This window comes from Lepidochelys kempii, chromosome 7 (genome assembly GCF_965140285.1).
Source record: "Lepidochelys kempii isolate rLepKem1 chromosome 7, rLepKem1.hap1, whole genome shotgun sequence".
In the NCBI taxonomy this organism is placed as follows: domain Eukaryota; kingdom Metazoa; phylum Chordata; order Testudines; family Cheloniidae; genus Lepidochelys; species Lepidochelys kempii.
The window spans coordinates 27,880,398-27,898,178 of NC_136386.1; the positions used below are offsets into that span (position 1 = coordinate 27,880,398).

A 17,781-nucleotide genomic window follows, 5' to 3' on the forward strand; every position below is an offset into this window, starting at 1 on the left:
CCAATCCCTAAATTCAGCACACAGACAAAATATGCTTCTTAGTTTTAGAAGCATGTCACAGTCATCTCCTTAATTCAGCAAAGATTCCTTAAGCAATGCAAGTAAACAAACACATCTGTGATTATGGCCATGGGAACAGAGCAGGAAATAGGCTGTTATCTTCTCCAGACAGACTCTTATCAACACATCCATTAAAGCACAGTAAACTGCTACCAAGGATAAACTTACTGAATTTTAACTGCATTATTGATGTAGTGCTGAAGAAAAGCTTTAACCCATGCTGGTAAATATCAATGTAAATGTTACGTGAATAGGCATGTCACTAATTTATTATATTTTTCATGAAAATATTAATATTCCTAGCTCAATCCATTAACACTGCATGCACTCTTTACTACGGGCCAATCCTATATTGCATTGTATGCCTTTAACTCTCAATTAAATAGGAGCTGAAAGGGCTCAGCATTGTGCAAGAGATGCTCAGTATCTTTCAGGATGCAGCTCCTATTCAAAAGTGGAAAAACAAGGAGACAAACCAACCAATGATTAACTTTGTTTTTATAAACAGCAGAAATATCACACCACACATGGACCTTTTCCATCCCACCCCCCCTTCCCCTCTGCAGCAACCGTAATTTGTCCTGAGGATCTCAAACAAATGGCCTATTCAGTTTGCTTTTTGTCCTTTGTCACTATGCTGCTATTAAAGTGCAAATTAAGCATGCAGGATAAATTACAATTTGTCTAGAACCAGAGATATTGATGGCTGTTTAGTTCACAAAAGCTACTGTAATCGACTCACTACTAGGTGGTGGTTGTTGTTTAAATCATCATGCCTTTTGGGTCCATTACTTCATCAGTTAATTTGAACATACTTTTCCAACTAAGGCACATTTTGAATATTGTAATGTTTTTTCTGGATAAATTATTATCCTAATTATCTATCAGAGAGCTGCAGGCTGTCACATGATCTGCAGAAGACAAACATTTAATTTGATTTGATAGTTTACTAGAAAATCTAAAGAGACTTGTCACCTATACCTTCTAGTAGATTTAGGGTTTTGACCCTCAAGGATCAAAACACAGCAATTTCTTGGGTTTGTTTTTTTAAATGTTTTCCAGACAGCATGCCAATACTATAAAGAAGCGTGAGCAGTTGAACTATCCCCATAAAATGTGGTTATTGTCACAAAATTACCACATCTATATAACTCCTTCTAACCTAACCCTCTTTATATTCAGAGTCATATTTGATCATTCATTTACAAAAGAAAGTGATGACTGCTTTTTATTTTCAGTTAGTTATGAAAGAAACATTTGGATTCCACTCTGATTCATGTATCATTAACAGAACTGTTAATGAAATTCCAGATAAAGAGTCTTCATTAGTGATAATGACGCATGAACCAAAAAGAGCCCAGCCTGACCTTCAGACTCCAGGAGGAGTTTGCAAGGCTGTCGAGTGAGGAAAATAATCTTTTATTTTAAATTGAGCACATTTGATGTGGAAGTCATGAAACACAGGAAGCATCAATGTCATTTTTGCACATTGGTCAGAATATAAAACATTTTACTAGGTTTATTTCAGAAGCAGTAGGGGAAATGCATATACAGGTAGTATCTTTTTAGAACCATGCGGGCAGGGCTGCTCAGTGCATCTGTGCTTTGCTTAGGCAACTAGGACAACAGCACTGCACATGATTATAAAAATTGGCCATGGGCAGAGGTCATTAGTAAACCAAAAAAACAACAACAAAAACCCCACCCCACAGTCTAGCTTCTCAGTTGAATGCTCAATAATCAGCCTACAATCACTTGCATTAATACAAAGTAGAAACTAAAGTTTCACACAAACTCTTTATACTCAAACAACTGAACAAATGGCATAAATGAACGATGCTGCGCCATTCTATCTTTTGAGATTGAAATTTAAATATATCTACCACCAGAGACTGCCGATTTCATGTGACTGCAAATAAAGTAGTGAAATGCAATGTTTTTCAGCAGAGTAGTGAAAAGATGACAATGGGAGAATTTGTTTTTAGCTCATTCAATGAAAATTGCTTTCTAGGAGTAGCTACTGTGAATCTCCATTTTAGATGTGTTCAGGTTTCATAACCATTCTCTTTAGTAACTGCTGAAGTTCAAGCACCTCCAATTTCTAGTTTATGGAAAGATGACAGTGTGAACAAATCTGACTAGCCAACTGATGTGAATACACATGGATGAGTCAATGTCCATTCTTTTCCGTTTCACCTAGTGGCAGAGTATAAAAGCAACATAATTCACTGCTCAGCAGTTTCTCAACCAGCTCTTCTTGCATCAGATTTGAAGTAACAGAAGAGTGCCATCTCAACAAGTGCACACGGAGAAACCAGGCCGCTACCGTCTCACGGAGACTAAGGTATTCCATTCCTTTTATTGGAAGGATCACTACATTTTTCAGTTTCAATGTCAAGGATGGAAAGAGGTATATCTTTATCCTCATTAGCTGTTTTGTTTGTAAGTACAGATGCAAATGATCAAAATGTAATTCTTCAACTACCTTACTAGAATGAATTTCAAACACTAAGATCATTTACAGAAGCTCTTCAGAAGTAATATAGTTAAGATTTGTCCCAAAATTAATAACTCCCCCCTTTGTGTATAAGCTACATTGTGAAGGGAAATTGTTCCCTGATAAAACAGCAAAGAGGAACTATTTCCTTAATCTTTCCTAACTAACATATGCAAATACTCCACTGTAAATTCTGTCCATATCACAGGACTGTAAAAGCCTCAACCCCTGGGGGAAAAAAATGTACATCAGCTCCTGTAAGTGTTCTGTAATATTAAGAAATTCGCGTGTGTGAAAAAACACTTCAAAATTGCAAGTATATGCAAGAACATTTTTGAACTCTTACTTTACACCTTACTGTTCTCTGAAGGGAGGGAAGGGGAGAGAGAGAGAACACCAAATAATTTGAAAGAAAAAGCAGGCATTCAGAAAAACCCAGTGCAAAAGAAAGCTGGCTTTGTGCTTAGTTTAATAAGATAAATTAATTTTAAGGATCGGTGGCAGTAGTATAATATTCTAGGAATTTTCTAACTAAAACTTTTTTATTTTAAACAAAATGGACTCTTGATATAAAGAGCAAAAGCGTGTAATGGGAGTGTTCATCCAAAAGTGCTAATTGTGTATTAAAACTGTACACACGCTACAAGAAAGATTCCATAAATGTTTGTTCATAACTTTTTTGAATATGTTTACTTTAACTGTGTTCACAACAACTCTTGTATGAGTTTTACATGAATATTCTAGCAACTGAGTTTGCAAACAGGCTTACTTAAATGGATTTTCCCCAAACAGCATATATTTTAAGCAAATATTGAAGTAGCCATTGCAAGGATTCACACCAGATTCTAAAAGTTATGTCCAACTGACTACAACTAGATCAGTCTAGTTTCACTTGCCAGCCTGACTCACATGGAAACAAAGAGAACATGAAAAGATGAATACAGAATCAGGTTTTTTAAATGCTTTTAGTTTTATTATGTAAGTGGCTGTATTCTCAGTAAAAAAGGAAATAAAAACACTAATATGATTTTTATCACAAATTAGCACATTAAGCACACTCACAATTTTAAAATAATTGTGTTAAAATGATAAATAAAATGCAAAGCGTTTGTAAGTCCAAATGCTCAGCATGCTCATAATTGAAAAAGTCAGTCTAAGCTCAACCACACTCTGTTCATTTGATGTTTGGGAATGGAGGCACCTTAGAACTCACCAGTCTCAAAATACAAACAGGAACACCCAAAAACGAAAGCCATTAAAACAGAAGGAAGGAAGGAGAAACATAGTAAAATGATTTTAAATCCAGGAGAGTAGTTTTATAGTCACTGTGACAGTGAACAGAGAACTAGTGAAGTGACCGATGAATAGGACTAGCATACTCCTGCAGTCCTGCACCATGCTGAGTTTCCCTTCATCTTCTAATTACTTGATGCAAGTTGAGAGGACTTCTCACTTCATAAAAAATGTTATGCACCATGTATCTTAGGCCACAGGTTAAGTACCTGGCCACAGTATCATTCTCCACCTTTTGTAGCCTTGCCACATAGAGGAAAATATCAGAAAAAAAACACACACTGTAAAAAAAGCAAGTCTATTCCTGTCCCCTTTACACACACACAGCTCACAGCTGATGGCAAGACAACCACAGGGAATGCTACTTGATAAAATACTACTATAGTGACTTCAAATGACTGAAAGTAAAAATATGCAGAAGTGCTTTCTGAAGACCAGATTGTTTTAAGTGAATAACAGATCCACTTAACCAGACAATTTATTTTATATATCTTGAATATTTTAAAAAGTGTTTACCAACAATTGTACAATAGCTTTTAGACTAATGCAAAGAAAGAAAAAAAAAAACATTTAGCACCAGTTCTCATAAATAATTCAAAGGTTTCATTTACCATAACCATGTCTGCTATTTAGTGTCAGTAAATAATGTATCAGGCATATACTGTATGCTATTTTCTACAGCAACTACTAAAGAGTATCAGGAAGCCATCTGTGTTCATGGTTTTGTCAATCAGGACACTCTTGTGTGCATGCATAAAATGATTGCCAATGAAGACATCTACCTAGGTAATGGATGGAAATGACTTTTTTTAATGTGAAATTAAGTAAAAATTATATAAAGTGCAACACAGATGAGGATTCTGAATAGCATAAATATTCATAACTTGCAAACCGACAAAGCATACCTCCGAAACCATAGGAACCACTCTATGAAAAGAGTTGGGTCTTCCACATTCAATGTGCCACTGACAGGTGAATTTGCATAAGTGCAAATTAACATTTCAAAAGCCTTGTCTTTGCTAGCATTTTTCAAGAAATCGCTCACCATGGCAGTGCAACCAGTGCAGCTTCACTGATTGTAGCAACGGTGGAAGTGTGAACATAGCCCAGGCTCAGATGGTTTTACTACTAGTGTTTCATCTAAGCCCACCTACACTAGTGCTCCCACTATTATCGCCAAAAAATGCTACTGTAACAGTCAACAAGAAGTTGTTTTAATTTTTTTAAGCGAAGAGCTTGCTTAGTGTAGTTATAATTTACAGGTTTTCCAACAATACACTGTTCAAACTTACTGCAAATAAGTCTTCTGATGCAGAGGAATCCTCTGGTCTGACTCATCAGTAAGATCCCAGAACAGAAAATTCCTTCTATGTGTGAGAAAAAGGATTACTGTACTAACAAAAGCTAACCTTACAGTTATCAAAAATGCTTTTGATACCGTATCTAATCTGTTGGATTGATAATCAAAATAGCTTAAGCAGAGCCCTCTAGAAGTCCATTTAGTTTATCTTTATATATGAATTTTAGTGGTGAAAATACATTTTAATGCTATAAATGAGTGTGTACTTGCATAGCATCTGGTTAATATTATCATTTTCTGAAACAAATAAAATACGTAAAATTTTACATAAGAACGGCCATACTGGGTCAGACCAAAGGTCCATCTAGTCCGGTATCCTGTCTACCGACAATGACAGGTGCCCCAGAGGGAATGAACAGAACAGGTAATCAAATGATCCATCACCTGTTGCCCATTCCCAGGTTCTGGCAAACAAAGGCTAGGGACACAATCCCTGCCCATCCTGGCTAATAGCCATTGATGGACCTATCTAGTTCTTTTTTTAACCCTGTTATAGTCGGTCTTCACAACATCCTCTGGTAAGGAGTTCCAGAGGTTGACCACGCATTGTGTGAAAAAATACTTCCGTTTGTTTTAAACCTGCTGCCTATTGATTTCATTTGGTGACCCCTAGTTCGTGTGTTATGAGAAGGAATAAAGAACACTTCCTTATTTACTTTCTCCACATCAGTCATGATTTTATAGACACCTATCATATCCCTCCCCCCCCAAGTTGTCTATTTTCCAAGCTAAAAAGTCCCAGTCTTATTAATCTTTCCTCATATGGAAGCCGTTCCATACCCCTAACCATTTTTGTTGCCCTTTTCTGAACCTTTTGCAATTCAACGTATCTTTCTTGAGATGGGGCGACCACATTTGCATGTAGAATTCAGGATGTGGGCGTACCATGGGTTTATACAGAGACACTGTTATTACCTATCCCTTTCTTAAGGATTCCCAACATTCTTTTTTGACGGCTGCTGCATATGTTTTCAGAGAACAATCCACAAGGACTCCAAAATCTCTTTTTTGAGTGGTAAGAGTTAATTTAGACCTCACCATTTTATATCCATCATTGGGATTATGTTTTCCAGTGTGCCTTAGTTTGCATTTATCAACATTGAATTTCATCTGCCATTTTGTTGCCCAGTCACCCAGTTTTGTGAGATCCTTTTGTAGCTCTTCGCAGTCTGCTTGGGACTTAATTAACTATATCAAACCAAGAGCGTGGTTTCTTGTATAATCTCACTTTACATTACTTGATTTAAATGGTCTAATAGAAATTCACACAAATTATCAAAAAGCTGTCCTTGAGCACTCCAGAGAGAATTATGTTGACTATACCATGGAGTAGACTTAAGGATGCAATTGTACCAGATTCAATAGAATTTTTTTACATTATTTTTTACAATATACTTATTTTACTTTTTTTTAGATTCCTTCTCTATTCTTTATGGCTATGTAACACTAGACATGCCTGCATGTATTAGGCATAGATCTGTACACTTGCCTCCCAGTATTACACTACATTCTTGATTCAGAACAGGTTTGATTCTAACTACTTGTTAAACTAATTCAATTCTCAATCAAGCTACATTCTATGCTCACATGTTCCTTTTGTCAAGCCCTGTCACCTAAATGGCAACAACTGTATCATTTTCTCCAAGATCTCCTAGAAAATTATCTGTAGCCAGCTTGTGATTAACAGTTCATGAATAATGTGCAAGGTATTTTGGGAGCTGTAGTTCAATAAACACAATTTCATCTCAGGAGAGTTTAATATGAACACCTGTTTCCCTCCCAATATTTCCCTTCAGTAAATAATTGAGGATAGTTTAAAATTCCAATGGAAATTGACAGAAGCTTAATTTTTAAAAGCATATTTTCTTATACTTTTGGAGATCTGTTTCGATATTTCTAGCATCTGATTTAGGAGCTGTAAGAAAATGCCTAAACAAAACTAAAACAAAAAATTATGAAAAATGCATGGTTTTATACCACCTGTGAGATTTTTGAAGGCTCATGTGAGAACAATGTTTCCAGAGTATTTTAAAGCAATTCAGCCCTAGAACAGTAAAGGGCTGGTAAAACCAGGGCCAGAGGAGTGTAGCGTGACCCTGCTACTCATTAAAAGATAGAAGCAACAATGACCCAGACGGCAGCTCAGTAAGACCTTCCTAGCTTCTACCCCGGGATCCCCCCCACAAAAGAATGGATAGGAGAAGGCATCCCGCTGGCCATCCCTGAGTTTTGGATTCTACATATATTCAAAAAATACAAGTTGTGCTTCATATTGACCAAACCGGAGTTAAATTCACTCAGACCTGTGTGAAATGTTTCTTGGCCAGCACATTAATTCAGTATTAGTTAAAGTCAGCATTAGTTAAAAGTTAACCATCACACAGTATGCTGTATATACTATTCATAGGTAAGTCACATCACCCAGAGCCTGTATTTGTGGAGGTTCTACATGTAGAATGGCTGCAGCATCAGGCTCAGTGTGTATGAAAAAATTTAACCTACCTATGAAGGTATCATTGAGAGTATATTCATGCTACAGTGATATACTTATAGAAAACCACTGTTCTACGCCCTGGCAAACCCATTTTACAGTAGAAGACAGCTACAGCAGAATATACTTGCTACAGATCATCCAAGTGTTTAATCCAAGGTATTACAATGCTGTACATTTGTAAGAGACTACAAACAACATAAGATGCTCCTTAAGGACTTCTACGGTGCTTACTGTCTCCAGGAAACATTGGGATATAGAGGTGGGCTTTGCACTGTGCCCTTTTAGTCAATAAACTAAGGCACTGATCCTGCAATCACATATGCATATGCTTCACTTTGGTGCCATGAAGAGTATCACACAAACTTCACTTCAACATGTGCAAATGTTTGCATAAAAGCTCTACCACATTAAAAGAAGAAGCAAATTCCCAAATCATTGGCCCCCTCCTCTACTGAGAGCACCCTACACCAGATCAATGACATTTAAATCCAAAACAGATGCAGATACAATTGTTAAATGAAGCAATAATAATGACAGAGTGAAGAAAGTCCAGGAATCGTCACTTAGAAGTCATGAGTCAAATGAAATCTTATATCAGAGGATATTTAATAATAAGACCCATTCTGTCACCAGGAAGAAAGCTCTAATTCAACTAAAGCTAGCAAAATCTTTAGATCTCCATGAAAATATTTAAAAATTTGCAAATAATATCTTTTAGCAATGGAGTAAACTCAGGACAAAATTAAACATTTTGCTATAGACCATCTTGTTGGGAATCTTATCCGCATTAAAATGTATGCGAAGAGAGATGCACTCTCCCATCATGAAAACAGTATTCTTGAGCACAAGCAGAACAGCATAATTATAAGTGCTCTAAAAACAGAATCCACATTACAGAGCCAAAGCATAGAGGTAATTTTATAGGGAAATTTAGGGAAAGAGTCTGGCTGTCATTTTCAGTGCATGTAATCACAGAAGAATCTGCGATACAGCTAAGAACAAAACATCCTCTTGAGGTTTTTGGTCCTGTATCTCAGCCACACAAAAATCCCTATTAGTTGCAGGCTGCTTCTAAAACCTCACTTGCTTAGTTTCTCTTTGGCTATCAACACTGGCTGGGAATTTACCATGTGAAGCTCAGACACTAAAGAGTGATGATACAGAAAATATATTTCATCTAGCTGTATTATCAGTGAAGCCCACATAACAACACAACAAATAACCTGCAAATTGCTTCAATTAAAATATATTACTGATTAACTTTTAAAATGCTTTGATAAGCAAAAATAAACTGGAATCCATATCTAAAGCTCCAGACCCTCATTCTAAACCAAAATGGATCATATTTGCACAGGAAAAAACCCTATCAGCTTGTCAAAACCAGGAAAAAAACCTAATTCCATTACTTTGTGGAGAAAAGGAACTATACATGGATTTCTAACACCAACGTATATTAACAGACTAAGACTATGTTTACACGGGCAAGTTTTTGCACCAAAAGTTATACCACTTTTATTAAAGTGCTTTCGTTAAAACCGCTGTTGCAGTCCATGCTCGCTCCTTGTGGCACTGGAGCACACACACTAGCAGCTCTTGCAATGACAGAGCAGTGCATTGTGGTAGCTATCCCACTATGCAACTGGCCACAGGGTGCTTTGGGAAGGGTTTGCAATGCCTCATGGGGCAGGTACAGCATCACATGATGCAGGTTTCTCAGTCCCATAGTTCCATGGGCATCCTAGATTGCCAGCAGCTTTTCAACTCAAGTGTGTGGGGGAAAGTGTGTGACAGGGACCATGTGTATGGTGGGTGTGGAGGGAGGGAAGACAGACAGTGTGTGTCGGGGGAGAGTGTGTCAGCATGCTGTCCAGTCCTGCGGCAGGGGGAGGGGGAGACCCTGACCTCAGCCCCCACCTCCCTCCCTGGCTCTGAACAGCACAGTCCCTCTTGCGGTCACACACACATATCCACCCCTGCCTGCCTGCTCTGTTTGTACTGGGAGAGACAGCAGTAGCATTCCACGTTAATCATTTTCTTTGTGTCCCCAGAGCAGAGCAGCACAGCAAGTGTTAAATAAACTTCTCCACAGAAACTTCATACTGTAGAGACAGATAATATGGAAGTAATCCAGAGTTATCAACAAATAGCAAAATAGTGACCATTTACTGTTGCGTCTGAGCAAGCCATGAAGGTTAGAGGGGACTCCACTAACAGACATTCCATCCCTGCGGTCTTCTGCCAGTAAAACCCAAGGCAGCAAACACCCTATTATTAACTATCATCTCTCAGATGGCCTGGTGTCTGATGATTACTCAACAGCTTTAGGCTAACTTTGTGACACTCCCTCCAGCCCCCAGAATCCTCAGATGGCTCAGCAACTGGTCAGCTTCCCAATGCAGATTAAAGCACCCTGACTGTGTCGAGTCTTTGTTATGCAAGGATTTGGGGTACAGCTGCAAAGAAAGCCATACAACTCTGCAGAGGAGTAGAACAGGCAAAATGGCAAATGCAAGCTTTAAAAGAGGGAGTCAAGAAACTGTACATGTGGTTTACCATACAACAAAATATGAAGGATGGGCCTGGCAGAAAAACCTAAGTCAGACAGTAAGAAAAGGTGCCAAAAACTCTCAAGAAACAGACAGCCCAGATGGCAGTATACCTGGCCCTATAAGGTTCATGCAACACTGACATCCATCCCATACAAATAGTCACTTCTGTTACATATTTCAGAGCTGGTCAAAACAATGGAGAAATATATAGGAATGGAGGAAAGTTCCTGCACATATTCAAACAAGGACTAAATAAATTTTCAAAACAGAGCAGGTGAGTTGAAATCCTCTTTCCTTCAAACACCTGAGTGCATAAAGAACTATACAGGACTTAGACAGTATTACAATCTTCAGAGCAATTTAAAAAAGCTTCAGAAGATTTGGAACCATCAGGTTACGTGGCAGCTAACTTATGCACAGTAACAGATTCTGCATTAACCCACCTGTTGCCTGTTTGTCTCATTCACTTGTGGCATTCTGCCTCAATCTGGGCCCTGATCCTGAAATGATCTCTGCATGGGTAGACTCCTGCACTTGGTTGGAGATCATTGCAAGAATAGGGCCTTGGACTGCAAAGCTCCTACAACAAGAAAAACTTCCTCATATTATATGGGGACCATGTATCCCTACATTACATTTTATTCATTTATGAAGTGCTTTTTTTTCTTTTAAATTTTAAATTGAATTCTCTCTCTTATAATTTCAGGAGGAAACTTTGATCCTGCGGGAAAAAGCAACTCTGAAGCAGAAACACCACTGAATCCAGTTTTTAATCATACAATAGAAAGAAAAGCAGAGAACCAGTTTATAAATTTTTTTCCTGCTCTGCACACCTTAATTTTGGTGTTAAATAATTGTATATTTTCACAATGACAAGGAGTTAACAGTAACTATAGATCCAAATACAGCCAAATGTACATTCAAAAAGAGAAAGGGACCCATTATTTTAAAAACCAGGGATACAACTACAGTAATAAGGCAATATGAAGAGAAATTACTTGAAAAGTTATCTTAAAATTCTGTGAAATGATAAATTTCTGTGTCCTATAACATACAATATATATGGACAAAAACGCACAGCTTCAGTTATTAAATTTATCATCATTACTCTTCAACTAATTCATTTGGTTGCCTTTGAGCCTCGATATATACACCACACATTCCCTTCAGTGTAGTTCACAGCTGCCTAGCTTCCCTCAGAAGCAGCACACATCTCAAATGAACACAAAGCCACAAACAAAATCTTTAACATATCTATGGGCTTCCTTCTCCCGAGCCAGCTCCTCCAGCAGCAGCATGGCTAACTCCCTTATTTCCTCCCTGCACAGAACTCCCAGTTAATTCCCCTGGCTGTCTTCACCTGCTTTAAAACAATTTTTCAACATCTGTTCAAAAATTCTCTCCAAATCCTCCACAAGTAATTTGAATACTTTACTTTAAATAGCTGCTGCTAAAAAGTGGGTGAATATATTCAAGCTTAATGGTCCAAATTTACAGAGGGGTATAAAAGCAGTGCTTTGTAAATATGAACTCAGGTCTTCCCTTCAAAGAAACCATGTTACACAAAAATATACACACACACCCCTGCCCCCCCTTTGGAACAGTTTTGAGACTTGCATTTCCAACCTGTCTTAAAAGCTGTCACCTTTCTTCCCCTAGCCCTAATGCCTCTTATCATTACATGCCAAGTTACGTTTTAGAACCCGATCTGCAGAGTATTGATAATAGTCACTAAGGCTATGTCTACACTGCAATTAGACACCCAGGGCTGGCCCATGCCAGCTGACTCAGGCTCACAGGGCTCTGGCTAAAGGGCCATTTAATTGAGGTAGGAAAAAGAACCAAGTTGAAATCATGTGGTTGCTTTGTCTGGTAATGCAAACATGAAGGTTACAAAAATTAAGTATTAAATTCACAAAGCATTTGCAAGTTTGGACTGTTAGTTTCAAAGCTCTTCTGCACAAGAACAGCGTCTTATTTGTCTCTTAGCCGCCATGCATTTTTATGAGGCTTTATGCATACAAATGCATGTTCCCACAAATTTTGCAGCAAGAATTAGAGTGACCCACTAAAAACCTGAGCCAGTATATTGAGACATCAGATTAGAGCAACCTAGTGCATTTCTTGCTCCTGAACATCTGTGCAAAGAGAGGGGCAGACGAGATAACCCCTTGTTCAACTTGGGACCAGAGAGTGCTTTTTTTTTTTAACCAAAAAAGTACTAAATTAAAATTATTTAGTATTTTTCTGGCTTTTTTAATTGTAAAAAGGATAATATCTAAATTAGGAGGCTGGCCTTAGCTGTATTAATGTGACATGTTACAACTTACTGTAGAGATAGAAGTTAAAAACAGTTGAGTATGCACAGTCCTCTTGAAAGATACCATGAGCAAGAAAAATTGTTAAGGCTTAGCTTCATTTTATAAAAAAAGAGTGCATAAAATCATCAGAAGTAATATCTGCAATATATTTTCACTCATTTGCAAAAACTGCTGAAAAAAGTCCATTTATGATGAAGTCAGTAAAATACCTTATTCATGTGGTATGACATTGGCATTTAACAACTCTGAAGACTGACACTGAAGAAGTCTAACTGTATTAAATGAGATTGTTTGATTGAGCTTATTCTGAAATCTAATTTTATCTTTGTTCCACACAATGTGGAGGGAGAGAAGGGTTATAAATATTGTCAACATTATAAGTTTAAAAGAAAATATAACAAAGGCACAGAGCACAGAGCAGTAAATGAAATTATACATCACATGCTGAGACCTAGTTGATATTTTGCACTAAATGAGAACTTCCTGCATTCTTTCCGGCTGTTTTAGGAGAAGGCAGTACTTAATTCAGGCTTTGGGAATTATTGCATGTCTTTATTAAGTTTGTGAATTCAAGAGCTACAAAGATTCAAGATTTTAATTCCTATGCAGTGGTAGTGTTACAGTAACAAGTTGGATAACTAGAGCTTTAGACCGTTAATTACTAGACATGCTAGAAAAAGAACAACTGTAGAAAATGAAACTTAGGAAAGAAAAACTTGTGAAATATATAGATCAGATACCTTATAGTTTGGAACATTTAACTTTTCCCAATCAGGTTGTTTATGAGTTTGATGTATCTGAGTTTTATGAAGTGTTGTTGGACAGTGAATTAGGTTTAGTACGTGCTATGCCCTGAAATCACTGGAGTCACCAGAGGAGAGCAGTGCTGCCAGCTCTCATAGTTTTACTGCAAGTCTTGAAATATTTGAAGTTTTTCCTTAAAGGCCCAGACCTGGGAGTCATCTTGTTATATGAGAATTTCAGCTTTCATTTCAAAATACATACATATCTAAATTTCTAGCCTTCGTCGTTACAGAGTAAACTTTGAAAAACGTTAACCCTACTGACTGCAACCAGATAGCAAACAGAGAATCCCAAAATTAATTAGGTTTAAATCTCAGGATTTTTCATCCAACATCATGATATTGGAGGGCCTGACTCATTTTTAAATGCTTGGGGCTGGTAATACTGGGAAACAGATGAGTAGCCATTCTCCCTAATTGTTTGTGGGCTTGGTGACCCGACATATACCTGGATAAGAATCACTGCACTTAGGTACCAGTGCTGAAGTTGGGTTATTTTAAATTTATTTTATTTTTAAAGCAGGAATAGAGGCAATTGAGGCTGGAACAGATGCTGTGGTCTAGTCTCAGTCAGAGCACCTGCAATTATATAATTTTAGCAATTAATTTTGACTGGGGTTTGCTCAGCAGTAGCTGAATGTTCTGTGGATGATTGGTTGGAAAGTGGCCTATTGTGATTGGTTTCTTTTCTGCAGACTAACATTCAGATGGTAACATTTGCTTACTGCAGCAAAAGAAAGGAAAATAACTCCTGAAGACTTAAGTGATCATTTGTAAAGCACCAGCAAAAGCACTGAGCAGGGGATAAATAAAAGATATCTGACTATAGTTCACTGTTCTTCGGGGTAAAATTAAACCTTGGCGTTTCAGATCCAGAACAGAGTCCTCTCTCTGCAACAACAGAGAAAAGCTCAAGGGTGTTGGGATCCAGACTTTTGATTTAGGCTTCTCCTGAATCAAATAAATACTTACACTATTATAATAAAAAGAAATCTGAGATGGATAAGATTAACAGAAGAGAACTTAATTTCCCCATATTTTTAACTGTTTAGATTTGGTTTGTGTGGGTCACAGGTGGCACTGGGAAAACACAAATTAATGAATTATTTTGGAGGTTGAATTTATGGTCACATGAGAACCTCAAGTAAATCTTATTTCAAGTGGGTACAAGAACTAACACGTTTTGTACAGACCTATTTCCGAACTGATAGCCTGCTTCCTTTTCACAAACAATAAGGATCCCATGATGTATGCCATGCTGTTGCAGCCATGGCACTTTCTGTGAGAGATGGAGTTGCTCTGGTGTCCTCTCTCTTTAGAGTTCTCTTTCTCATTGTGAGGGGTTGGATCACAGAAACCCCTCTGGGGCTGCCAACTGATGTGCCAAGGCTACTTCTGCCCCTGCCTTCCTTGCCAACTTGGGACTCCAGAACCCTGCCTGGCTGTGCCAGACATGCGTGCCAGCCACAAACACTGACCCAGGTCTGAACCACATCCCACAAACTGCAAGCTTAATTAAAAGCAGCTTAAGAAGTGTTCCTGTCTTTAACACTCAGATGCCCAACTCCCAATGGGGTTTAAACCCCAAATAAATCCGTTTTACCCAGGGTAAACTCATAAATTGTTCGCCCTCTATAACACTGATAGAGAGATATGCACAGCTGTTTGCCCCCCCCCCGGTATTAATACATACTCTGGGTTAATTAATAAGTAAAAAGTGATTTTATTAAATTCAGAAAGTAGGATTTAAGTGGTTCCAAGTAGTAACAGACAGAACAAAGTGAATTAGCAAGTAAAATAAAACAAAACACGCAAGTCTAAGCCTAATACAGTAATAAAACTGAATACGGATAAAATCTCACCCTCAGGGGTGTTTCAGTAAGTTTTTCACAGACTGGAAGCCTTCCCCGTCTGGGCACAGCCCTTTCTCCTAGTACAGCCCTTGTTCCAGCTCAGGTGGTAGCTAAGGGATTTCTCATGACCGCCGCCTCCTTTGTTCTGTTCCACCCCCTTATATGGCTTTGGCACAAAGCCAGGATCTCTCATCTCTCTGGGTCCTCACCCCACCCCCTCTAAATGGAAAAGCACCAGGTTTAAGATGGATTTTAGTACTAGGTGACATGGTCACATTTCCTGTGAGACTCCCAGCCTGACTCACAGGAAGACCTGCCTGCAAACAGAGCCATCCACAGTCAGTTGTCCTGGCTGATGAGAGCCATCAAGATTCCAAACCACCATTAATGACCCATGCTTTGCATAATTACAGTAGGCTCTCAGAGCTATATTTCATATTTCTAGTTTCAGACACAAGAGTGATACATTCATACAAACAGGATGATCAGACTCAGCAGATTATAAGCTTTGTAATGATACCTTATAGGAGACCCTTTGCATGAAGCATATTCCAGTTCCATTATATTCATACTCATTAGCATATTTTCACAAAATTATATAGAGTGCAATGTCACACTCATTCCGAATGTACTGCATATTGTGCAGCTAACTAGAAAAGACTACAGCAGCACCAGAGGTGGGAGGAGAACTGGCTACTATGTAAGGAGGAGACTTGCTGCTGACCACCTCAAAACAGCAGGCAGTTCTCCACCTCCCCCACCAAGTCCCCTGTGCTTCGAGGCCAAGAACGGGTATGCAGTACTGGCAACAAGAGAAGAAGAGTAGAACCCATTGTTGGGGAAGAGGAGCTATCTGCTTTTTGTAACCTAAGATTTTGCCTAGAGGGATTCTCTATGTTTTGAATGTGATTACCCTGTAAAGTATTTACCATCCTGATTTTACAGAGGTGATTCTTTTACCTTTTCTTTAATTAAAATTCTTCTTTTAAGAACGTGATTGATTTTTCATTGTTCTTAAGATCCAAGGGTTTGGGTGTGTGTTCACCTGTACAAATTGGTGAGGATTATTATCAAGCCTTCCCCAGGAAAGGGGGTGTAGGGCTTGGGGGGATATTTTGGGGGAAGACGTCTCCAAATGGGCTTTTTCCCTGTTCTTTGTTTAAAAATGCTTGGTGGTAGCAGCATACTGTTCAAGGACAAGGCAAAGTTTGTACCTTGGGAAGTTTTTAACCTAAGCTGGTAAGAATAAGCTTAGGGGGTCTTTCATACAGGTCCCCACATCTGTACCCTAGAGTTCAGAGTGGGGAAGGAACCGTGACAGCAACCAATACAGCAAAACACAAAATGTCCAGCAGATTTTTGGCATGTGTGGAGGACTACTTCTGGTTTCAAAAAGTGAAGGATGTTCCCAGGGTGCCTCCACTTTAGATTTGATTCTGAGTAACAGAATTAGTTGCAAATTTGAAGGTGGAAAATAACATGGTTGAAAGTAATCATGAGCTGAAGGCATCATGATTTTAAGGAAAGGAGTGAGAGCAGCAGAATAAGGACAATGGACTCTAAAAAAACAGACTTTAGTAAACTCAGAACTAGTACATACTGTCCCATGGGAAGAAAAACTAAAGGAAAAAAGTTCAGGAGAACTGGCAGTTTCTGAAAGAGACAACAGCAAACTATCCCAATGCAATGGAAAGAAAGGCAGAATAGTAAGACACCAAAATGGCTGCATCGGAAGCCCTTTAATTACCTGAAAAGCAAGAAAAGAGTCTTACAAAAAGTGGAAACAGACAAATTGCTAAGGATGAATACAAAAGAATAACAAACACGTAGGGATAAAATCAGAAAGGCTAAGGTACAAAGTGAGTTACACCTAACAAAGGATATAAAAGGCTATAAGAGGTTTTATAAATACATTAGGAGCATGAAAACAATGAAGGGAAGCATTGGTCCATTACTTAGCAGGGAAAGAGAACTAACAACACAGGACACCAAAAAGGCTGAGATATTTTAGTGCCGATTTTGCTTCTGTCTTCTCTAAAAAGTTAACTGTGATTGGGTGCTTAAGACAATTAATATTAACAAGGGGAAAGGAACACAAGCTGAAATAAGGAAAGAGCAGGTTAAAATATTCAGGTAAGTTAGATGTATTCAAGTCAGCAAGCTCTGACAAAATTCACCCAAGGGTACTTAAGGAAGGTACTTAACTGAAGCAATTTTGGAACCATTAGCAATTATCACTGAGAACTCATGGAAGTGGGTGAAGTCCCAGAGGACCGGAGAAGGGCAAACAGTGTACATATATTTTAAAAGGGGAACAAAAAGGGCTTGGGGAAATATACACTACTCAGCCTAACTTTGATACCTGGAAAGATACTGGAACAAATTATTAAATAATCAGTTTGTAAGTACCTAGAGGATAATAGGCAAGGTGATAAGTAACAGCCAACATTTGTCAAGATCATGTTATGCCCAGCCAACTTAAATTTCCTTCTTTGGCAAGGTTACTTGCCTACTGAATATTGGGAAGCATTAATCTTGATTTTAGTAAAGC

At 38.2% G+C, this 17,781-nt stretch overlaps 1 protein-coding gene and 1 long non-coding RNA gene across 5 annotated transcripts in view; one reads left to right on the plus strand and one right to left on the minus strand.

The window, feature by feature from the left end:
* The window catches only part of CACNA2D3 (calcium voltage-gated channel auxiliary subunit alpha2delta 3), a 724,110-nt gene that overhangs the window by 645,511 nt on the left and 60,818 nt on the right, over positions 1–17,781 (minus strand). The window lies entirely within an intron of this gene.
* On the plus strand, positions 1,538–16,222 carry LOC140914214 (uncharacterized). Its single transcript, XR_012159821.2, has 4 exons — positions 1,538–1,552; positions 2,261–2,404; positions 10,435–10,527; positions 10,960–16,222. It is a non-coding gene; the product is annotated as an uncharacterized LOC140914214 (long non-coding RNA).